The sequence below is a fragment of the Globicephala melas genome, chromosome 21 (assembly GCF_963455315.2).
Source record: "Globicephala melas chromosome 21, mGloMel1.2, whole genome shotgun sequence".
Classification (NCBI taxonomy): domain Eukaryota; kingdom Metazoa; phylum Chordata; class Mammalia; order Artiodactyla; family Delphinidae; genus Globicephala; species Globicephala melas.
The window spans coordinates 27,630,359-27,654,130 of NC_083334.1; the positions used below are offsets into that span (position 1 = coordinate 27,630,359).

Here is a 23,772-nt window from a genome sequence, read left to right on the forward strand (position 1 = left end):
AAGAGAAAATATAAACAGACCATCACAAGCACTGAAATTGAACTGTGATTAAAAATCTTCCAACAGGGCTTCCCTGGTGGCGCAGTGGTTGAGAGTCCACCTGCTGATGCAGGGGATGTGGGTTCGTGCCCCGGTCTGGGAAGATCTCACGTGTCACGGAGCGGCTGGGCCCGTGAGCCGTGGCCACTGGGCCTACGCGTCCGGAGCCTGTGCTCCGCAACGGGAGAGGCCACAACAGTGAGAGGCCCGCGTACCGCAAAAAAAAAAAAAAAAAAAAAAAACTTCCAACAAACAAAAGCCCAGGACCAGATGGCTTCACATGTGAATTCTATCAAACATTTAGAGATGAGCTAACACCTATCCTTCTCAAACTCTTCCAAAATATAGCAGATGGAGGAACACTCCCAAACTCATTCTGTGAGGCCACCATCATCCTGATACCAAAACCAGACAAAGATGTCACAAAGAAAGAAAACTACAGGCCAATATCACTGACGAACATAGATGCAAAAATCCTCAAAAAAATACTAGCAAACAGAATCCAACAGCACATTAAAAGGATCATACACCATGATCAAGTGGGGTTTATTCCAGGAATGCAAGGATTCTTCAATATACGCAAATCAATCAACGAGATACACCATATTAACAAATTGAAGGAGAAGAACCATATGATCATCTCAATAGATGCAGAGAAAGCTTTTGACAAAATTCAACACCCATTTATGATAAAAACTCTCCAGAAAGTAGGCACAGAGGGAACTTAACATAATAAAGGCCATATATGACAAACCCACAGCCAACATCGTCCTCAATGGTGAAAAACTGAAACCATTTCCACTAAGTTCAGGAACAAGACAAGGTTGCCCACTCTCACCACTATTATTCAACATAGTTTTGGAAGTTTTAGCTACAGCAATCAGAGAAGACAAAGAAATAGAAGGAATACAAATTGGAAAAGAAGAAGTAAAACTGTCACTCTTTGCAGGTGACATGATGCTATACATAGAGAATCCCAAAGATGCTACCAAAACTACTAGAGCTAATCAATGAATTTGGTAAAGTAGCAGGATATAAAATTAAGGCACAGAAATCTCTTGCATTCCTATACACTAATGATGAAAAATCTGAAAGAGAAATTAAGGAAACAGTCTCCTTTACCACTGCAACAAAAAGAATAAAATACCTAGGAATAAACCTACCTAAGGAGAAAAAAACCTGTATGGAGAAAACTATAAGACATTGATGAAAGAAATTAAAGATGATACAAACAAATGGAGAGATATACCATGTTCTTGGATTGGAAGAATCAACACTGTGAAAATGACTATACTACCCAAAGCAATCTACAGATTCAGTGCAATCCCTATCAAACTACCAATGGCATTTTTCACAGAACTCGAACAGAAAGTTTCACAATTTGTATGGAAACACAAAAGACCCCAAATAGCCAAAGCAATATGGAGAAACAAAAAGGGAGCTGGAAGAATCAGACTCCCTGACTTCAGACTATACTACAAAGCTACAGTAATCAAGACAGTATGGTACTGGCACAAAAACAGAAATATAGATCAATGGAACAGGATAGAAGGCCCAGAGATAAGCTCACACACATATGGTCACCTTCTCTTTGATAAAGGAGGCAAGAATATACAATGGAGAAAAGACAGCCTCTTCAATAAGTGGTGCTGGGAGAACTGGACAGCTACATGTAAAAGAATGAAATTAGAACACTCCCTATCACCATACACAAAAATAAACTCAAAATGGATTAAAGACCTAAATTTAAGGTCAGACACTATGAAACTCTTAGAGGAAAACACAGGCAGAACACTCTATGACATAAATCACAGAAAGATCCTTTTTGACCCACCTCCTAGAGAAAAGGAAATAAAAAGAAAATAAATAAAATGGGACCTAAGGAAGCTTAAAAGCTTTTGCACAGCAAAGGAAACCATAAACAAGACGAAAAGACAACCCTCAGAATGGGAGAAAATATTTGCAAATGAAGCAACTGACAAAGGATTATCTCCAAAATATACAGGCAGCTCATGCAGCTCAATATCAAGAAAACAAACAAACCAATCCAAAAATGGGGAGAAGACCTAAATAGACATTTCTCCAAAGAAGATATACAGATGGCCAACAAACACATGAAAGGATGCTCAACATCACTAATCATTAGAGAAATGCAAATCAAAACTAAAATGAGGTATCACCTCACACTGGTCAGAATGGCCATCATCAAAAAGTCTACAAACAATAAATGCTGGAGAGGGTGTGGAGAAAAGTGAACACTCTTGCACTGCTGGTGGGAATGTGAATTGGTACAGCCATTATGGAGAACAGTATGGAGGTTCCTTAAAAAACTACAAATAGAACTACCATATGACCCAGCAATCCCACTACTGGGCATATACCATGAGAAAACCATAATTCAAAGTGTCATGTACCACAATGTTCATTGCACCTCTATTTCCAATAGCCAGGGCATGGAAGCAACCTAAGTGTCCATTGACAGGTGAATGGATCAAGATGTGGCACGTATATACAATGGAATATTACCCAGCCATAAAAAGAAACGAAGTTGAGTTATTTGTAGTGAGGTGGATGGACCTAGAGTCTCTCATACAGAGTGAAGTAACTCAGAAAGAGAAAAATAAATACCATATGCTAACACGTGTATATGGAATCTAAAAAAAAAAGTAGTTCTGAAGAACCTAGGGGCAGGACAAGAATAAAGATGCAGACGTACAGAATGGACTTGAGGACAGCAGGAGGAGGAAGGGTAAGCTGGGACAAAGTGAGAGAGTGGCATGGACATATATACACTACCAAGTGTAAAATAGATAGCTAGTGGGAAGCAGCTGCATAAGCACAGGGAGATCAGCTCGGTGCTTTGTGACCACCTAGAGGGGTGGGATAGGGAGGGTGGGAGGGAGATGCAAGAGGGAAGGGATATGAGAATATATGTTTATGTATAGCTGATTCACTTTGTTATAAAGCAGAAACTAACACACCATTGTAAAGCAATTAGACTCCAATAAAGATGTTAGGAAAAAAAAGGGAAGGTAGCTCCTCCTATTGCAGACTCGTCCTGCCCCGCTCTACCATAAGGCTCTATCCGCGTGTTGAAACACCAAGCCAAGCAGGGAGTATCAGTTTTAAGAGAGTAACATTTATGGCATCTCATCCTCTGGAAGGAACAGTAAAATGGATTTTGACTTTAAAGGCCACAATTCTTAGTCTCATCTCTCTTTGAAGATTTCTCTTCATGGGTGAATGTCAATGATGATTCATGCACACGTGCACACACATACACACAAATACACTCATGCATGCACACACAAACATACCTCTACACACACAGAGCCACCCAAAGAGAGGTGAAATAGACGTGGGGGCTTGATTGTGGCCCACTGAGTAAGAACTCATGCTGTATCCTGTCTTTCTCCTTCTATGGCAGTGTTTCCAGTAGTGAGTTAGTAGAATGAAAAAGCTGAAAGTCTAACATTAAAACAGTTTTGCTTTCCTGGTATCCACCTAGGTACCTTCAGACATGTAAAACAAAGTTGGATCTTCAGGTGAAAACAAACAACCTGTATTTCCCTTGGTCACTTTGTTTTTGGTTAAATTTGACAAATTTGAGAATGCAACATCCCCAAAGTCAATATCGACATGACAATTAGGTTAAGGTTTAACATCACACAGCTAACATGATCACATTTCCCCTTGTTTATCTTGGATCTTAATATATCACTTAGTGACTGTCCAGATAAAACATTTAATTTCAGGGCTAGCTACTTCTAGACTCACTCGCTCTATTTGCTTTTCCTCTATGCCCTCTCCCCATCTAGTAATGCTTCCAGCTGGATACAGCTCAGTCTAGGATGTGCAAGAGTGTGGAGTTAAGGAAACATTCTCTTAAGCCTCACCCCTAAGAATAGCCACAACCCATGATTTGCCTGGGATCAAGGAGCCAATGGGTAAGGATGTAAACCCTGACCACAACTGGGATTCAGTGTAGTACAGATATTTATGAGAAATTAAATAGAGCCTGATAGAAACCAGATTGCAGGGAGGCACTACAGGGGTTTGAGGAAAAAAGCGTCAGCATAAAGAAGGAAGTAGCCTGGCCCAATAACGGGGGCACAACTTGGAGGGAAGAGTATTTCTGACTACACTACGTTGGAAAGCATCTCAATTCAGCGCCCTGAAGGTGACTCAGCTCCCTTGGGAGGAGAGGTCTCTGTGTTAAACTTCAGACTGTATCCCTTGCAGGTGGTGGCAAGCACCTGTGCTGGGAGATGCCCTACTGCTTAACCATCACCCACGTCCTCAGTAAAAATGACGATGCTAGAAAAGAAGGAAGTTGCCTGTAAGCCAGAAGGAGATGAACGTCAGACATGTGGAGAAAAGAGATAAAAATTCCAAACAGTAAAGAGGTGAGCACAGAAGGCCAGAGGTCTGTGAATAGGGAGTGTGAAGATGGCCGGGGGGATAGAAAGCCAGAAGACTGGCCCTGCCCGTTTTGAGCAGGTGTAGGTGGTATCACCTGGGGCAAGCACGAAAGCATAGTAGGCTTGCAAGAAGAGCAAGGTATAGTCCAGGGCCCAAATAAAGGTCAGATTCCATGTCCTGTTTACAACTGTCTTTGAACACCTGGAGAAATATAATGAGCAGCTATTCAGCAAGAGAAGATTATTAATATTATGGACGTAGGGTCTGATGACTACAGGAATCTGACTTAGGACCCATACGCCGGTGAGCTTAGGGGGCATTAAAGAGTTTTATCTATTACTTATACATACACACACACAAATAAATATATTACTTAGATATCATTTACAATAAAAACGACACAGTTTTATACATGAGCTTCAGCTATAACAAAGCCGAATGTTTGTTAAAAAACAAAGAAATTTGAGAAATGTAACATGTGCACATAAATTTCAAATATATTATCTTTCTTTGACAAAGAACGTCCAGGAGGAAACAAAATGCATGTACTTGCTGAATGGAAAGTGATACTTTCCATTCAAATGATACTTGAATGGCAGTGATACGTTTTCTCTGGAAGCTTTCACATCGTATGGTTTTCATAGTTAATACTGAAATGGTTTGTCGGGGGCGGGGGGGCCGGAACCCTTGCAACACACCTGGGGTCAGATGGCTTTAGGACTCTCTGTCAAATAGCTCCCACCATATGCTGCTAGGGAAATGGTGTTATTTCCATTTCAATGAAGTGGATACAAAGAACTGGCAACCACAGTGAAAGCCTAAACAGCCTACAGTTCATTAGCTTCATATCATATTTGGGTCACACACATGAACTCCGGGGTCCCCTCCCGGTCACCGTCTTGAGATCCGAGGACGGCTAACGTTCCCACAGGGCTGTGTTCTGGCTACAATGCCACCCAGAACTAGAAAGAGCCAGGCATCCATTGTCTACTGCATCTCCCCTTTGTAATTGGGTATATCTTTTTTTTTTTTTTTTCCTGGTACGCGGGCCTCTCACTGTTGTGGCCTCTCCCGTTGCGGAGCACTGGCTCCGGACGCACAGGCTCAGCGGCCATGGCTCACGGGCCCAGCCGCTCCGCGGCATGTGGGATCTTCCCAGACCGGGACACAAACGCGTGTCCCCTGCATCGGCAGGCGGACTCTCAACCACTGCGCCACCAGGGAAGCCCCCTTTTTTTTTGTAATTGGGTGTATCTTGAGGAAAGCTGGAAAGCCCAGGCGACAGCTTCCCCCTTCCCTTTTGGTGAGATAACCAGCTCATTAAATCTACATGTGAAGGGCATTTTATTATGAAGAGTCAAATCCAAAGATTTACTTGCCCATTTTTCACCTGCTTCCCCCCTCCTGCTTATTCCTTTGTGTTCACTAATGGCCTTTCTCCTGTCACGGGGTATAAAAATATCACTCCAAGGCTGCTCATTGGGCCTAAATCATTCAGCCGTTAGTGGTATCAGGGCGGGTGTCTGAACCACACCAGAGTCAGGAGGGCAGCTGTCCCACTCTCTACCTGATGTCACCGGGCTAAGGAATTCTGAGATTTTAATAAGATCATAAAGTAGAGTGACATGGACTGGCAGGATAGGCAGATTTCATTAGCATTCACAATGCCTGGGATAATAAATTAGAGCAATTGAGCAGAAATGGGCAATTTGATTATTCAACATTTTTCAACACCAGCCCAAGCAGCTGGACCTGCAGCCGTTCCGCTGACTTCTCCTCACGCAATCTGGCTGGCGGGGCACAGGGGAATGCACAGCCATCACTTGCTCCCACCCAGACCCCGGGCGTGAGAGCCCTGGAGGCAGTCTTATGTGCCTGGTGAGCATAAATTGGTGATCCGGAGGCAGGAGTCTTCATATATCCTTGTAGTAGAGGTGGCAGACTTGAGCTGGCTGACTTTCTTTTATTGCAACAGGCCGATGCTGATTGAGGGAGCACTTGTGCAAAGAGAGAGGAGCCCCCAACACATAGCATGCTCTCTATCAACATGGTTTTCCTGTAGAAACTCTAATATAGTGTGAGACTAGCCTTTCGTTACTCTGGCTAAGGGGCCAAGGAGCAACGTTTCCAGAACTGTCATCAAATCACATTTATATTACAATTATAATCTAAAAATATAATATATATAATTTATATTATATTGTATGGGTTACAAACATTGTATATAAATTGGTGAGAAAAGACAGTATCATAAGCAGTTGTAGAATTTTATATTCAGTGAGACACAGGGTCATCTGAACCACTATACAATTCTTATTGTTCGTTTGTGCTTTCTTTTTAGTTGACAGTCTATTAAATATAATTTTTTTTTTTTTTTTTTTTGGCTGAGAAGCATGGCATGTGGGATCTTCATTCCCCGACCAGGGATCGAACCCATGCCCCCTGCAGTGCAAGCACGGAGTCTTATCCACTGGATCGCCAGGGAAGTCCCCCCAAAATAATTTTCAGTTTAAACTGTTTGTTAATAAGAAGGTGAATGAAGAAGTTTATCAGAACTGAAGAATGGCTTCCTTAGATATATCCACAGGTGTTTCTGAGGAAGTTTGACAGTTATATTCAGAGCCCCATCATGTCTTTATGAGTATCTGACAAAGTTCTGTTTTGAGATCTTATTGTCTCTGTACTTTACTGAATCCTGCAGTAAAACTAGGTATTAGACATTGTGTTGGTTCGTCTGCTTTTGAACAGAATGCCCTTTGGTTTTCTTACTTTGTCATCTCATCTATGTTAGATACTTAGCCTCACACTCTGGTGTTCTGGAGGGATCTCATACTGCTAGCTTAAATAGTAAAAAATCTCCAAAGGGTTCAGTGCTGAAATTGATTCTGATGTCATAACTTTAAACACTTACCAATTCAACTATAGAGACTCTACGTGTTGATGTATAGTTGGGTATTATCATCATCCTTCAGTGCCTTTTGGGGTGAGGTATCAGTATATATATATATATATTTTTTTTTCTTTGTGTGTGTGTGTGTATATGTGTGTATGGCATTTACATGCAAATTGACTTCACCTGTAGTATAGCTTAGTTGAGAAGCTACCCACTCATCCGATGACCATGCAAACACATTTTGGAACCACTCTTCACAGATGTTTTAATAGTCATGTTATAAAAATTAGCATTATTACTGTAAGTTAGAGAACATGCTATTGTAACCAAATATATGTTTTCTATCTTTCTCCTCCTTTCCTTGTTTCTTTTCATTAATTCTGCTTCCTTTCACACTCAGTTCTTCAGCTGACAGCCTAAAGAACTCACAGAAGGTGTATATTGGAGCAGAAAAAACCCCAAGAGACGCAGGGAGAACCTAAGAAATGAGGCTGGGGAGTCTCAGACCCTGAGGGTCCTGCCTGGGGTTGTGAAATGGCAAACCTTACAGGGCAACAGATAGGCTCTGAAGTTTGGAGTCAAGTTCAAATTCTAACTGGAATACTCATAGTAGCGTGACTCTTGACTAGCCTGACCTCTGAGCAATAGTTGACTTATCTATAAAGTAGGGATAATAACTTAGTGACATCATGGGATTACTGTGAGAATGAATTATGTATAAAGCTCTTAAAATGGCCGGGAGTGGGATTTAGACCTCTTGGCTCCTCTGTCTACACTAAGTCCCATAGTGGTCTTGGGTAGACAGAGGTGGTCTCCTCTGTCTACACTAAGTCCCACAGTGGTCTTGGGTAGGCTCAGGACTTCAAATATCATCTGTACGCCGATGAGTCCCAATTTCTCTCTCCAATACAGGGCTTGCCTCTGAACTTCAGACCTGTGTATTGAACAATAGACACCACCTCTTGGATGTTCAGCAGGCATGTAAAATTTCCCATATCCCAAACTGAGTTCTTGTCTTTACCCCTTCATCAACCACTTTCCTCTTGTGGTCAGCCTCATCTGGGGGCAAGCCCGCCTTCCCATACCTCAGGCCTACATCCTTGGAGGCATCCTGGCCTCCTCACTTTCCCTCAAACTCCAGATCTAACTCATCTGTAATCAACGTGGGGTCCAACTTCAAAATAATTCCAGGGCTTCCCTGGTGGCGCAGTGGTTGAGAGTCCGCCTGTCGATGCAGGGGACACGGGTTCATGCCCCGGTCCGGGAAGATCCCACATGCCGCGGAGCGGCTGGGTCCGTGAGCCATGGCCGCTGAGCCTGCGCGTCCGGAGCCTGTGCTCCGCAACGGGAGGGGCCACGACAGTGAGAGGCCCGCATACCACACACACACACACACACACACACACACACATAATAATAATAATAATTCCAGAATCCCATTATTTCTCACTATCTCCTCTGCTAACCGTCAATTTGTCATAGTTGACATTTATAGGATACTTCCCCAAAGTATAGAAGATGCTTTTCCATTGCTCCTGAAGCACTTACCAAAACAGACCATATACTGGGACGTAGAACACATCTCAGCCATCATTACCTTGTGCCTGAGGCACCAGCTAGCTTCCCTTTACTCCTCATGATGCACTATCTACCACCTTTCTGTCTTGTTACCCTGGAGGCAAATTGGTGGGGGTGATCAGGGGTCGACAAACCTTTTCTGTAAAGGCCTGGATGGTAAATGTTTAAGGCTTCGCAGGCCAAACGGTCTCTGTTGCAACTACTCAGTGCTGCTGTTTTGCTCTGAAAGCAGCTGTAGATAATAAGAAAATGAATGAGCATGGTTGTGTTTCAATAAAACTTTCTTTATGAAAACTAGTAGTGGACCAGACTGGGCCAATGGTTGGGCTGTATCAAGGATTCCCCTTGCCTAATGGATTCCATTGGTTTTGGTCAATGGGGAAACATTGGCAAGAAATGAGAGGGAGAGTGGAGAGAAGGTTGGCATCTGTATTCCACAGGCACCTGCAGGGTCACTGCAGCCTGGCTATATCCCTCAAGCAAAGGCTCAGCTGACGTCAAGCATCTCACTCTAGGCATCGCTCTCCATCTCTGGGTCCTGGTGACAACTTTCTCCCTCATCCCTTCAAGCTGAGGGTAGTAATAGCAAATATTCTATTCCTTGTGGTTTCCCAGCATGCAGTCCATTGTTCTGTAATCGTCCCTTTACTAAACTGTTCTTCAAATAACCCACTTTAGTGTGCCACAGGGTCCTCTGGGATCCTGACTGCTACGTGTAGATTATAGCAGTAGCCCTGTGCCCACCCTGCCTCCGTCACCCAGTCTATTTTTAGCACAGCAGCTACAATGATCCTGCTAAGATGGGCGGCATCCACTCATGTTACTCATCTGCTGCAACCTCCAGTGGCTCCCGTGTCCCTCAGAGTGAACACCAAAGGCCCTGCAGTGGTCTGTGAGACCTGCCCTCTGCTACCATCGGTCTCACCTCACTTCCTGCCGTCCTCCCCTCACTCCACCCCAGGCTCCTGAGCTTCCGCAGGGACACTGCCACCCATCAGGCTTTCTCCTGTCATAGGGCCTTTGCACTGGCGATGCCTCCTGCCAGACGCTCTCCCAAATATCTACAGGGCTCCTGCCCTCGCCACTTGGCTTGCTGTCTCACCTTTACTCAAAATCAGATAAGGGGGCTTCCCTGGTGGTGCAGTGGTTGAGAGTCCGCCTGCCGATGCAGGGAACGCGGCTTCGTGTCCCGGTCCGGGAAGATCCCACATGCCGCGGAGCGGCTGGGCCCGTGAGCCATGGCCGCTGAGCCTGCGTGTCTGGAGCCTGTGCTCTGCAACCGGGAGAGGCCACAACAGTGAGAGACCCGCGTACTGCAAAAACAAACAAACAAACAAAAACCAGATGAGGTCCCTGCTTAAGACTTTATATCCCCCTTCCTCCTTCATTCCCAAGCCTGCTTTCCCAGCTATTTTATTTCATAGAACACTGGATTCCTTTTTTTTTTTTAGCAGAAGAAGAATTTATTTTTTGAATTTTATTTTATTTATTTTTTTATACAGCAGGTTCTTATTAGTTATCCATTTTATACATATTAGTGTATATATGTCAATCCCAATCTCCCAGTTCATCCCACCACCACCCACCCCCCGCCACTTTCCCCCCCGGTGTCCATACGTTTGTTCTCTACATCTGTAGAACACTGGATTCTAATGTACTATATAACTTACTATGGCCTATCATCTCTCTCCCCACTACAATTAAGCCCCATGAGGGCAGGGATTTTGGTCTCTGGATACCTACAACAGCACAGACATTCAATACACGCTAATTGAACGAATAATAGTTCTTTATGAAAAGTACTCTGGACTTACAGTTGGGGAACCTGTTGTGGAATCCAATTTCTGCTTCATTTTTTAATCATTCCTTTCCTCCCTCCCTCCCTTACTTCCTTTCTCTCTGCGATAGCCCTTGAAATAAATGTTTGTTTTGATAATGGCACAGAAAAATTAATAGAAATCTATATGTAACAAAATCAAACACTATTCTCACCTGCTCAACCTTTCCATATTGATCTCAACATCCAAGGTTCCTTCCCAACCATTATTCAGATATGATCTTAAAATCATGAACATAACATAGATATGACGTTTATGTTTCACTTTTTGGCTTAGTTTTTCCACAATGAAACTGGCTCCCCTCTCCCCCCCCTCAACCATTATGCTTCTTGAAAACTAAATGAACGGCATATATAATATGAAAAGAAAAATAAGAGATATTAAAATCTCACCACCTAAGGTACCACATCAGCATTTTGGTGATCATCCTTAGATGTATCTCTTTATGTATTTGTATATGTGTGTGTGTATGTGTATGTGTGTATATATATATATTATAATTTTTTTACAGAAAGAGGATAGCATGATAAATGCTACCTTTATCATTGGAGCTCTTTAAAAATAAATAAAAACGTGACTTCTCTAACCAGGGTATTAATCTGGTATATAATATAATAGTTTATCCATAACATTCTTCAGTTTGCTTCATTTTCAAGTTGAGATTCCAGTGCTTATTTGTGTTTTTCCTGAAGGAAGCAGTGCAATCTCTCTCAAACTCGAGTATTATGAACCTATTTTAAAGTAAAAATACAATTACTGTAAACCCTGAGTACTGACTTTAGTGATTTTGTTAAAATGTAACTTAATATATACTAATGTATAACTTTATGGGTTTCTTATGTTTATCACTCCCACGTAAAACCAAAGCAAGTTTATAAATTAAATATAGAAGCAACACTGTAAAATCAATAAAATTCAAATTAATAACATTAATTTAATATGATGCATGGTGCTATTTTGATGAAACTAAATCACTAACATTTGGTTTAATGATTGAATGACATAGCCTCAAGTTTGAGCCTAAACTTAATTTCTCTGAGTGTTTTTACTTCAGTAGTACAAAAAATGTTAATTTGTAATTGTGTTTTTACAAATGAGTATTAATACCTTTAAGGTATTGTTGGCTAGCTCAAGTTCATCAGACCACATACTTAAAACTGCCACCAATCAATTCAGGATTGCAAATTTTAATGAAATCTGATTTTGTAGAGTTGTCTTATTCGATTACAGATCCCGGTAATCATAGCATTGCTGCATTATTGAAATCTACTTTCAAATAATCAATTTTTGCTAGGCATAAATAATCACCATTTCATTTTTACTACTACCTTACGTTACTGTGCTGATACACAGAGATGGGCATCTTTGCAGGATGTTGGCCATCCATCTGCCTGTGGTCCCCACAGCTTTGGTACAGCTTCAGGTGTATGAAGTTGCAAGGCTTGGGACGGCTCCATTTGTTCACTCCTTTTCCCTATTTAAATCAAAGTAAAATACTCATTTGTAAGGTGTTTCCTGACATTATTTGATTATCACTTGGCAGGAATATGCTCAGAAACTCAGACTTTGAAGTCACATGGTTATGTAGATGGACAAAGTGATGATAAAAGGGTCTATGTTTTTTCATGTAGATGATCACTATAACTAATCCCCAACTTAACAAATTTTATTAAAGATCTCACTGGCCTGAGGGAATAGGAGTCCTGTGCCCCAGATTAGAAGACATAGATATAATGGGGTTTTAGAACCTACATAGTTCTGGGCTTAAATGATAGCTTCACAACTTACAGGCTACGCACACATGGGTAATTTACTCAACCTTTCTGAACTCCATTTTTCTTTCTTGTAAAATGATGATCATTCTCACTGTTCACATGAGAAAATCAACACTGTGGAGTGTGGTAGGGACTTAATGAATTGAAACAGACCAAGTCCCGGCCAGATCTAAGCATTATGAAACTCTCAGTTGCCATTACAAGCAGTGCAGCTGGCAGAGCCTCTCACCCCAGCGAAAAAGCCTCAACAGTTAGGTTTACCAAGTTCCTAAATCACTGCACTGAGTGGGCAATTATAGACTTAATCACCAGCCAGATATTAAGACCCACTTTTATAACCACAACATTACATGACTTTCCAACAAGCAAGGGGGTAATCTTTTTGCATAGGACCAGTCCCTGATTTAATAAAAGCATTTTTCTTATCTAAGGTTAAGACCCAAGCTCAGTCCAGAGTCAGCAGGACAGTTAAATAGGCATTCAAATGTGTTGCAACTCTCTTAAGGAGCAGTATTCAGGGCAGAGGAGGATGCACGGCAATTAGACAACTTTTGTGGATGATTAAGTGTTCAAACATATGCTGTGAACAGCTTTCCATATCCGAAGGTAGTAAAAAATAAGGACTAGGGTTGATTGGGATGGCTTATACACACAGAGACATCTAAAGAGATTCTTTTAAATCATTCAGTAGATATTTATTCAGACCTCTTTTTTAATTCCAGGCACTTGGAACTCCCTGGAGGAAATGGTAATATCCTAGAGGGAAACATGCAGACACATAAACTCAATACAATAGGCCATGTGCTTTCTTAGTGATATTTACCAAATGCTGTGAAGGGGTTGAGACTTAAAATACATCTTTACAGATGAAGCAGGCTTTCTTTTAATTTCTTCCCCTGTACACTTTGTGAAGCATAGTGCACTTACTACCTTCCTAGACCACTTGTGTTTTCTCTAGGGTCAAAAATAAGGTGGATAATTGCTTTCTGTAGGAGTCCACCTAGATGCCCCGTAGGATTTCCATGGAGACAGGGAATGATAAGTCCAAGAGCCATAGTGCCCTGGACCTAACAAGGAGCTAGGAAAGCACCCACTCTCTTTTCCTACAAGACACCTGCAAATTTGCTTTTGTCTTAGAATGCATATGTCCTGAGTCAGTGCAGGGAATAAGCCAGCTTTAGACAAGCATCGAGTCGGTGGATTTAAAAAAAAAAAAAAAAATAGAAGGAGAATAAGAGAGCTGAATATAAATTGCCGGAGGAGGCGGGAGACCAAGAACTGACACTGACTGTTACCCGTGTAGTGACAGGGCCTCTAAGCCTGGCACCAACTGCCAACAGTGGCTGTACGCCAGGGACTTGATCCAGTGCCAGGGCAGAGAAATACTCCTTTCTCTCCCCACTGGAGCTCTGGCCACCTACTGTCATTATTTCCATTATCTCTTCTTCCATGAAGCCACCTGGTCACTGCCCGCTCTTCTCAGCTGACTGTGGATTGTGTTTATTCAAAGTCTGTGTGTCTCGCTCTCCCTCAGTGTTCCCCCCACTGGGCTGTGCAGGACTGGGGAGCTTTATAACCTTCTTTTCAACAGCTGGCAGCTACAAATTAACTTTTTGACTTCATTGGGCTAATATGCTGCATGAGGCCCATTTTGGAGCCCCTGAGGCCCTCCCCACCCCCTCCCTCTCCCCTCCAACCACCTTCTCTCATCAATCAGGGGCTGAGGAGCAGGGAAGCAGCATGTGGAACATTCGGCAGGCCTGTTCAGAGCCCTAAGTGCGTTCGTCCATCCCTGCAGGACCACAGAGGGCTTGGACTGTTCCGATCAAGGCATCCCGTTTCTGCAGTCAGGGCTGGCGTGAATATGAGATGCCACCACAGTCGTAAGAAGAGTGAACGGGACCAGAGAGCTCAATCATCCCTCTGTCTTTGGCGCACGTGCCTCTCCTCAGCCAGCAACTTCCATCCTGGACAGTCTGATTCAGAGCTGCCTTTGGCACCGGTACCTTTGATTTTCTCCAGCATTTCCAGAAAGTCAGACCACTAGATGTTTTCATCCCCTCCCCATTTTCCCAGCAACCGGAAGACCGAAAGCTTTCACTTCACTTACACAGTCAGTGAGAAATGAAAAACAAAAAGCGAACAAACAAAAAACCCCCGAGGATTTAGATCTTTCTTGAATCACACCTGATAGGGGCTCTTCGCTAGCTCCCTTCCAGCTGGATTTCCTTAAAGCCCCCCAAATAGTTCAACACGCTCTATAAAGTTGAACAAAGATCTTCCCACTATCCTGTCAGGCTCAAGTGCCATTTTTTGCCCAGAGAGTTTCCCCCAGAGCGCGCTGAACCAGCACAAACACAACTCTTAAAATCTCTTTCGGATCCATGGTGCCTGCTTCCCACAGTTTCAGTGGTTAAAGCTCTTTTCAACCTATGGTTCTCCTGGAACCTCCCCTCCCTAAAAGCTTGTCCTGCAGAATGAGACTGGGGAGATGGGAGAGGCAGATAAACAAGATTTGCTAGAACAAAAGAACCAGAACATCCCTGACTTAAATCTTATAAGGAGAGTTACACTCTGTAACAGCAATTCAGATGCACTTTGTACATGGAGCAGTAGTGGAAATCGTTTCTTAGAGATAGAATTGGAGCACAGAAAGTGAACATCGATGCCAGAATCTTCAATTGGATATTTCTTGATTTTGTTCCTCTTAGGTTTTGTTTTCTGTAAGCTTTTATTTTTTATAGTTTGTAGTTCAGGCAACCATATGTCCTTATTTTCCTAGGACAATTCTTGTTTACACGTGTTATCCTGATATAATTTAGTAAAGCACTTTCTTCTATTTTCAAAAATATTCCAATCAGATCATACTAACTAAAGTAAGTCAGAAAGAGAAAGGAAAATACCATATGGTATTACTTATATGTGGAATCTAAAATATGACACAAATGAACTTATCTATGAAACAGACTCACAGACATAGAGAACAGACGTGGTTGCCAAGGGGTGGTGAGGGGGAGGGTTGGATTGGGAGTTTGGGATTAGCAGACGCACACTAGTATATATAGGATGGATAAACAACAAGGTCCTACTGTAGAGCACAGGGAACTATATTCAATATCCTGTGATAAACCACATGGAAAAGAATATGAAAAAGGATATATGTATATATATATATGTATATGTATAAATGAATCACTTTGTTGTACAGCAGAAATTAACACAACATTGTAAGTCAACTATACTTTAATAAAATATAAAAAAATATTCCAATCAAAATTAACATGACACTGTAAATCAATTATACTTGAATAAATTTAAAAATGTCCTAATCAGGATAATAAGTTATAAGGTCATTCTATTTGCTGTGAACTCTCCAATAACCACAGCTTTTCCTCTGTAACAAAACAGCTCTTTAACCTTGGACAAGCAAGCCAATTTCCTCCCCTGAGTTTAGGTCTCGCCTAAATTGCAATTTCTTTCTTTTCATTGTAAAATGAAATAACGCGTATGAAAATCTTTACAGAGGATCGTTGATAGGAACCTCAAGCATCATCTCCTGGATGTCCTATCGGTGAGTGCTGTTTGGGAGAGGATTGCTACATGTCGTGAGAAGGTGTTTGATGTTATGATCTAAGTAATGGAAGTCTTGAGAATGAGGGTCCTGGTTGTGAAGCTCCAAGGTCTGCCAGGAGCGAACTGCAAGCTCAAGTTACTGGGTGAAGGCACACACCCAGTGTGCAATGGAGGAAAGAACTGCCTAACGACCCAAGTGATTGGAGACACGATACCTACGCTGTGTGGCTGACGCAATTGTTTACCCAAGAGCCACCTTCTCTTATTTTCTGCCAACAGACTCCTGTATTTTAAGATCGAAAGAGGCCCTCTATCCCAGTGGAAGTCAGCCCTCTTCCTAGTTCTGGGGATGAACCATGCTTGGTCTAACTCAGGCATGGCGATCCCATCCCCTGGTCCAGTGATCTTCCTAGGTATGGGCTCAAGGTCCGATTCTGGCCAATGAGACATAGAGTGTGGTATGGAAGATGCGGGGACTTCACTTCCAGGATAAAAAGACAGACCCTTTCTAGGAATAAGCCTTTCCCAGTTCCTATGGCCTGCCTTGACTATACTGTAGAAGGCGTTTGGTAGCTGTCATGCAGTCAAGAGACCACACACATGAGGCTGAGTAGCTAGAATGGTGAAAACAATCCCATTGCCCCTAGTGAAGTAACAATCAGCCCAGGCGTGTCTACCACTAGATCACTTAAAGGAGATCATATAGTATATGTACTGTTTGTTCCACTCTTAGACATACAACCAGAAGCATTCCCAAGTGACACATCTCCATAAGGTGGAATTAGATCAATGAATCCAAAGACTATTTTAGAATTTCTTTTTCTCAGTGTTTTCTTTCAACTGTCTTTTGTGATTAGTAGTTTGACTAAATATCATGCTTGGGTCATGTGAAGAAGAAAACATATCAGCTGTAGATGGGACTCATATCTTTATGTATTTCTACTTCTTTGCAAGAAGAAATGTGGAAATTATGGGGCAGCAAAAGTATGTTGTTCTCCAAAAGGAAGGGATTTTCAGACTCTCAATCAGTGCATGAATAAAATCCTGCTGTGATTAAACCATGAAATGTAACTCACTCAATTGGTCTGAACACTTTGAATTTGTAGTTTTGGATTTTGGCATCTTTTATGTTTCCAGATCACATGATATGTATATAAAAACTAAGAATTAAAAATAATAAAGATTTGAAAAACCACACTGGGCTTGTTAGCGGTGGTTCCATTTTTATGTGTCAGGATTAATATTTCACACATACCAGCTCATTAAAAAAAGTAACCTTGGAACACAGTGTCAGGTGGAGATATATTTTTTAGGATGTGCTAGAAATTATGCAGCCACAAAGAGCGTTCCCACTTATTACCTTGGCACTCACGTTATGCTGACCAGTTTGTCACCAAGTTGCGGGTGGTGGAGTAGAGAACCCCTTCCAGGCTGTCTCATGCATTGCTTTGCTCCATTTTCTCTCCAACTCATTTACTTGATGTTCATATTTATGCAAAAGAGGGTAATGAGGTAGCCAAAGGTTATAGGGGGTGCAAAGGGCTTTTGGATGATTAGAGCATTGGAAACTAGGGAGGCTAGCCTCAGGCTGCCTGAAATTGAAATTTGGGGCTAAATTAATGACTCAACCCGACATTTGCCGTTTTACAGTAAGTCTGTATCCTCTAGGGTTGAAACTATGTAGTCTGACATAAAAGGATCACTAGATATGACAGAAAAAAATGTTTGAGACTATTCCATTGCAAGTATCACCTTTTGTTGGGGGGCAGAAAATAAGGGGTTGGTGAGACAACCACTATTCAAATTTTGCCCAGAATGTACTTGCATATTTCAGTCCACAGGATGTGTGTGCCCGTGTGTTGTCTTAAAAAATTATAATGATCTTGCACATATTTATATGTGCAAACAAACAGGCATCTGTTCCATAGTTACTCTCCAAATGATTCCCTGCAAAGTCAGTGTCTGCTAGGGTCTAGGTAAAGCTCAGGAGCAGAGCAAGATGCTGACTGGACTTATGACTGTGCTTTTCTTTTACTTTATTTCTTTGCATTTCAGGACGAGGAACATTGAGATAATTTCCCAAAGTCAGCTTAAAGATATGGTTGACTATTTACCTGTATTTTTCAGTTGTACATATGTTAAAGGAAGGCTCCTGGGGGCGGGGCGGGAATGTCAAAGAACGACAGTAAAAATGATACCTTGGAGACATAATAGATAGGCCCCTTGAAGACACTAGCTTACAGCTGTTCTGTAGACTGAAAGACATGGAGCTAGGTTAGCCTGAAAATAGAAAATAGAATCCTGCATTTCTCCCAAACCATGTTTGCCTTTCCTGGATTGGATGATGGACTTGATCATGTTTTAAATAGACATAACCTCTTAATAGGATGAAGAGAAGAGCACTAAATTGATTGGAAGAATTAAGAGGTTGCTATAAGATGGCCAAGGAAAATTCTTTGAACTGTATATTGTAGAAAGTCATGGCTAAAACATGACTGACTGGAGGTTGCACTGGGGATAAAAGCAGCGATGTAACAACATTTGCAATTTAAAGTACTCAAAATTGGACGAATCAAAGGATTCCTTGTACAAATGAGGAAGACAGGATTTAAGTGATCTTTTTTCATGCCTTACAGAAAGTGCTCCAGAACCCTGATCCGCTGATGCAGGCTGCAGTGGGTTTTCACTTCCCAACAGTGCCTTGTGAGCTGGGATATGCGGTCAATGAATGAAATGGTCTCTAAGTTCTGTTCCAGCTGTTGTGATGGTACCATCTGATCATCTGTGACGGACACTGATGAGGGCCATCTCCATCCACTGATGATGCAGAGATGTGAGGTGGTCTATGTACTTTTTCAGCAAGAGGTGCTCTGTGATATCCTTTCTTCCAAGGATTTCTCTCAAGTCCAGAAATAGCATAGAGTGAAAGACAAGAGCTTTTCCTCTCCCCTAGCACAACCAAGACGCATAAAGGTGTTAAAAAAAAAAAAAAAGGATCTCCTTTATTTAAGTTAAAAAAAGTAGCTTTTGGTTACAGTTCCTATCATACTTCTTCTCCAGTAAGGCAGTCAGAAGCTGAAGGGCAGGCATGCTGAGCTGTATAGCCGATGCCCGTACAGTTTTGCCCTAATTTCTCCTCCCAATTTAATTTCCCACAGCTCAAACCCTGAGCCAAAGTGAACTGCATCTTTCTTGCCACAAGTGCCCATTGTCATGCTCTTCAAACCTCTCAGTCTTTCCCTTTCTCTAACTTTCTTTTTTTACCATCAAGAAAAAATCTGGTCTCTGATTTCACAGAGAAAAAAACCACAGGTGTCACTTCAACTTACTGCTGGTGAAACCTCCAAACCCTATGTTCAGGTTCACCTTCTTTAGCTTTTCTGGGTTTTTTTTTGGGGTTTTTTTGCTTTTTAATCTAAGGTCATCCACGTTCTCCAGACACCATTCTCTTCTGCATTCTATGCGATAGTAACCTATGGTTACTAGCTCTTTCATTTGTATCTTAACTTTATCTTCTAGATCCCTGCTATCAGGATTAGAACCCACTTAGATTTCATCCATTATAAAAAGTCCCCTCCCTCAATCTCACTTTCCTGATAAGCATGACATTCATCTTACCTATAGTATATCTTTATGATTATAGGTAGATAATAATTATAAAATTAGTCATATAATGTTTCTCTTTTCTCGTAGTAAAAGTCTTATGGAGCAAGGACTGAGTTTGTTTAACTCAATACTGAATATCCAGTGCCTAGCACAGTGTCTTACCTATTGCAGGGAGGTATTCAATAATTTTTTAACTGAAGTACAGCTGATTTATAATGTTGTTAATTTCTGCTGTATAGCAAAGTGATTCAGTTACACATATATATATACATTCTTTTTCATATTCTTTTCCATGATTGTTTATCACAGGATATTGAATATAGTTCCCTGTGCTGTACAGTAGGACCTCGTTGTTTATCCATCCTGTATATAATAGTTTGCATCTGCTAACCCCAAACTCCCAAGCCATGCCCCCCTCCACCCAGGCAACCACAAGTCTGTTCTCTATGTCTGTGAGTCTGTTTCTGTTTTATAGATAATTTCATTTGTGTCATATTTTAGATTCCACGTATAAGTGATATCATATGGTATTTGTCTTTCTCTTTCTGACTTACTTGACTTAGTATGATAATCTCTAGGCTCATCCATGTTGCTGCAAATGGCATTACCTCATTCCTTTTTATGGCTGAGTAGTATTCCATTGCATATATTAACTGGAAAACAAGGTTTAAAAAAATGGAAATAAGTACATATCTATCAATAATAACCTTAAATGTCAATGGATTAAATGCTCCAATCAAAGACATAGAGTGGCAGGTTGGATTAAAAAACAAGAACCTTTAATAATTTGTTGATGATTGATTAAGAATGAATAATATTTGCATATTATGAATGAAGGAAGGAAAGTATGAATAATGCTCTCCCTTTGAGTCTTTCCTCCTATTGTTCCTTCTCTGTAATCAGAATGCCCTTCCCAGCGCCCTCATTTTCTTATCCAAATCTTACATAGCATCAGTTGATATTCAAATGAACTGTATCGAACTGCCCACCTTCTCCCACACCAGAGGATTCCTTGGTGTCTCCAAGTGAAAATAACTGCTTCCTCCTTAGAACTCTCATTATGAGAAACTTTTGGTGACTTACACTCTAGTAACTTGAGTGCATGACTCTTCTCCAGGAAAATGCTGAGTGCTTATTGAGGGTATGTTCCAGGAGAGTGATACGCGAGTCCTCCACAAGAACAGAGCTTTGTACAGGGAAAGGGCTCAAGAAGTGTCAAGCTAATCAAATCATTCATTTGTTCATTCACTTAACTATTTATTGAGCTCCCAATAAGGCCCGGGCAACTCTTCTGGGAATAAAATGGTGTATAAGACACAGTCTCTCTCTTTACAAAACCTAGAGTAAGTGACACAGAAGAATTAGCCGGTAATCGTGTTAGGGTGACAGGTTACGGTAGGGTGCAGCAAAGGGGCACCTATGGCAGGCTTATGGATTCAGGGAGGGCTTCTTAGAGAAAGGGGTACTTAAGCTGAGTCCTAAAAGATGATTAGAAATTAGCCTAGGCTAAGGAAGCAGAAGGAAAATCTTGTAAAAATGCTCAAAGGTGAGCCAGAGAATAGCAAACTCAAGGAACAGAAAGGGTCTGGCGTGGTGAAGAGTAACTGGGCAGCTGGAGGGGAAACCAGATCCACATCTTCAATTTAAAGGCAAAGGGGAACCACGGAATTGGAGAATTACATAACTGGGTTTGTGTTTTAGAAAGTTCTCTCTGTTTTGTAAATAAGTTCATTTGCACCATTTTTTTTTAGATTCCAGATATAAGTGATATCATGTAATATTTATTTCTCCTGTCTGACTTACTTCACTTAGTTTGATAATCTCCAGGTCCATCCATGTTGCTGCAAACAGGAATAGACTCACAGACTTAGAAAAAACTTCGGAGTTACCAAAGGGGAAAGGTCAGGGGAGGGATAAACTGGGAGTGTGGGATTGATATATACACACTACTATATTTAAAATAGATAACCAACAAGGACCTACTGTATAGCACAGGGAACTCTGCTCAATATTCTGTAACAAGAATTTGAAAAAGAATAGACATGTAAAAAAACAAAAAAATGAAGTCAATGAGACCATTCAAAAAAAAAAAAGAAAGTTCTCCCTGGCTGGAAAAATGAAAGCACAAATAAATGGAAAAAAGATGAGGATTTCCATGTAGAATGTGGAAGTTAAACTCCCTCACCTTGCACTTCTCCCTCTGTGTATACATTTTCTGGGATTTACCATTTGTCCTCTAGGTAAAGTGTACTGTGAATCTTGTCCTTTGGTCAATTTTTTCTATGAGACTTTAATAGTCTTCTCAGGTTGTTTAGAACTAATGAGGCAAATGTCCTCAAACAAGAAGCAATTTAAGAACATGCTGCTAATTTCAATGAGTTCTGTAAATGAACTAATTTAATACCAGTTGACCTTTTTATTTAGGGAGAATGATTTGTGGCTGTATTTTCGTGATTTGTGCCTATAAGCCCTGGCAGTCTGCATGAGCACTCTAAGCCCAGGGGTAAACATTAATCGTGGTACAAGGATGGTGTATTTTCAAGCAGAGCATAGCACATTTACTTCAGTGAGTGAGAGGAGGCTGTCTTTTAACAGGAAGGTTTTGACTGTGTTTATTAAAATAGAAAGCCGTAGGGCTTCCCTGGTGAAGCAGTGGTTGAGAGTCCGCCTGCCGATGCAGGGCACACGGGTTCGTGCCCCAGTCCGGGAGGATCCCACATGCTGCGGAGCGGCTGGGCCCGTGAGCCATGGCCACTGAGCCTGCGCGTCCGGAGCCTGTGCTCCGCAACGGGAGAGGCCACAACCGTGAGAGGCCCGCGTACCACCAAAAAAAAAAAAAAAAAAGAAAGCCATAGAATAAAGAATACTCTCTGGGTAACCTCAGGGGATTGGTTCCTGGACCCCTATGGAGTATTTGCATATAACATGCACATTCTCTCTTATACTTTAAATCATCTGTCGATTACTTATAATACCTAATACAATGTAAATGCTATGTAAATAGCTGTCAGCATGCGGCAAATTCAAGTTTTGCTTTTTGGAACTTTCTGGAATTACTCTTTTTTTCCCCCGCAAATGTTTTTGATCCCAGGTTTGGTTGAATCCACTGTACTTCTCTGGTGATAAAGAACAGGTAGACAAATGCTGAATGATAGTATAAAATTTTAAACATGTCCTAGAGATTTTGCTACTCTATCTTAAAAAATTTTTTTTAGGGACAAGGGGAAGATGGCGGAAGAGTAAGACACGATCACCTTCCTCCCCACAGATACACCAGAAATACATCTACACGTGGAACAATTCCTACAGAACACCTACTGAACGCTGGCAGAAGACCTCAGACCTCCCAAAAGGCAAGAAGCTCCCCACGTACCTGGGTAGGGCAAAAGAAAAAAGAATAAACAGAGACAAAAGGATAGGGACGGGACCTGCACCAGTGGGAGGGAGCTGTGGAGGAGGAAAGGGTTCCACACACTAGAAGCCCCTTCGCCGGCGGAGACGGGAAGTGGAGGGGGAGAGCTTCGGAGCCACGGAGGAGAGCACAGCAACAGGGGTGCAGAGGGCAAAGCGGAGAGATTCCCGCACAGAGGATCGGTGCCGACCGGCACTCACCAGCCCGAGAGGCTTGTCTGCTCACCCACTGGGGCGGGTGGGGCTGGGAGCTGAGGCTTGGGCTTCGGTCGGAGTTCAGGGAGAGGACTGGGGTTGGCGGTGTGAACACAGCCTGCAGGGGGTTAGTGCGCCACAGCTGGCCAGGAGGGAGTACGGGGAAAAGTCTGCACCTGCCGAAGAGGCAAGAGACTTTTTCTTCCCTCTTTGTTTCCTGGTGTGCGAGGAGAGGGGATTAAGAGCACTGCTTAAAGGAGCTCCAGAGACGGGCGCGAGCCGCGGCTAAAAGTGCGGACCCCAGAAACGGGCATGAGACGCTAAGGCCGCTGCTGCCGCCACCAAGAAGCCTATGTGCGAGCACAGGTCACTCTCCACACCCCGCTTCCGGGGAGCCTGTGCAGCCCGCAACTGCCAGGGTCCTGGGATCCAGGGACAACTT

At 42.1% G+C, this 23,772-nt stretch overlaps 1 protein-coding gene across 1 annotated transcript in view; it reads left to right on the plus strand.

The window, feature by feature from the left end:
• Positions 1–23,772, plus strand: part of UNC5D (unc-5 netrin receptor D) — a 682,528-nt gene that overhangs the window by 640,705 nt on the left and 18,051 nt on the right. The window lies entirely within an intron of this gene.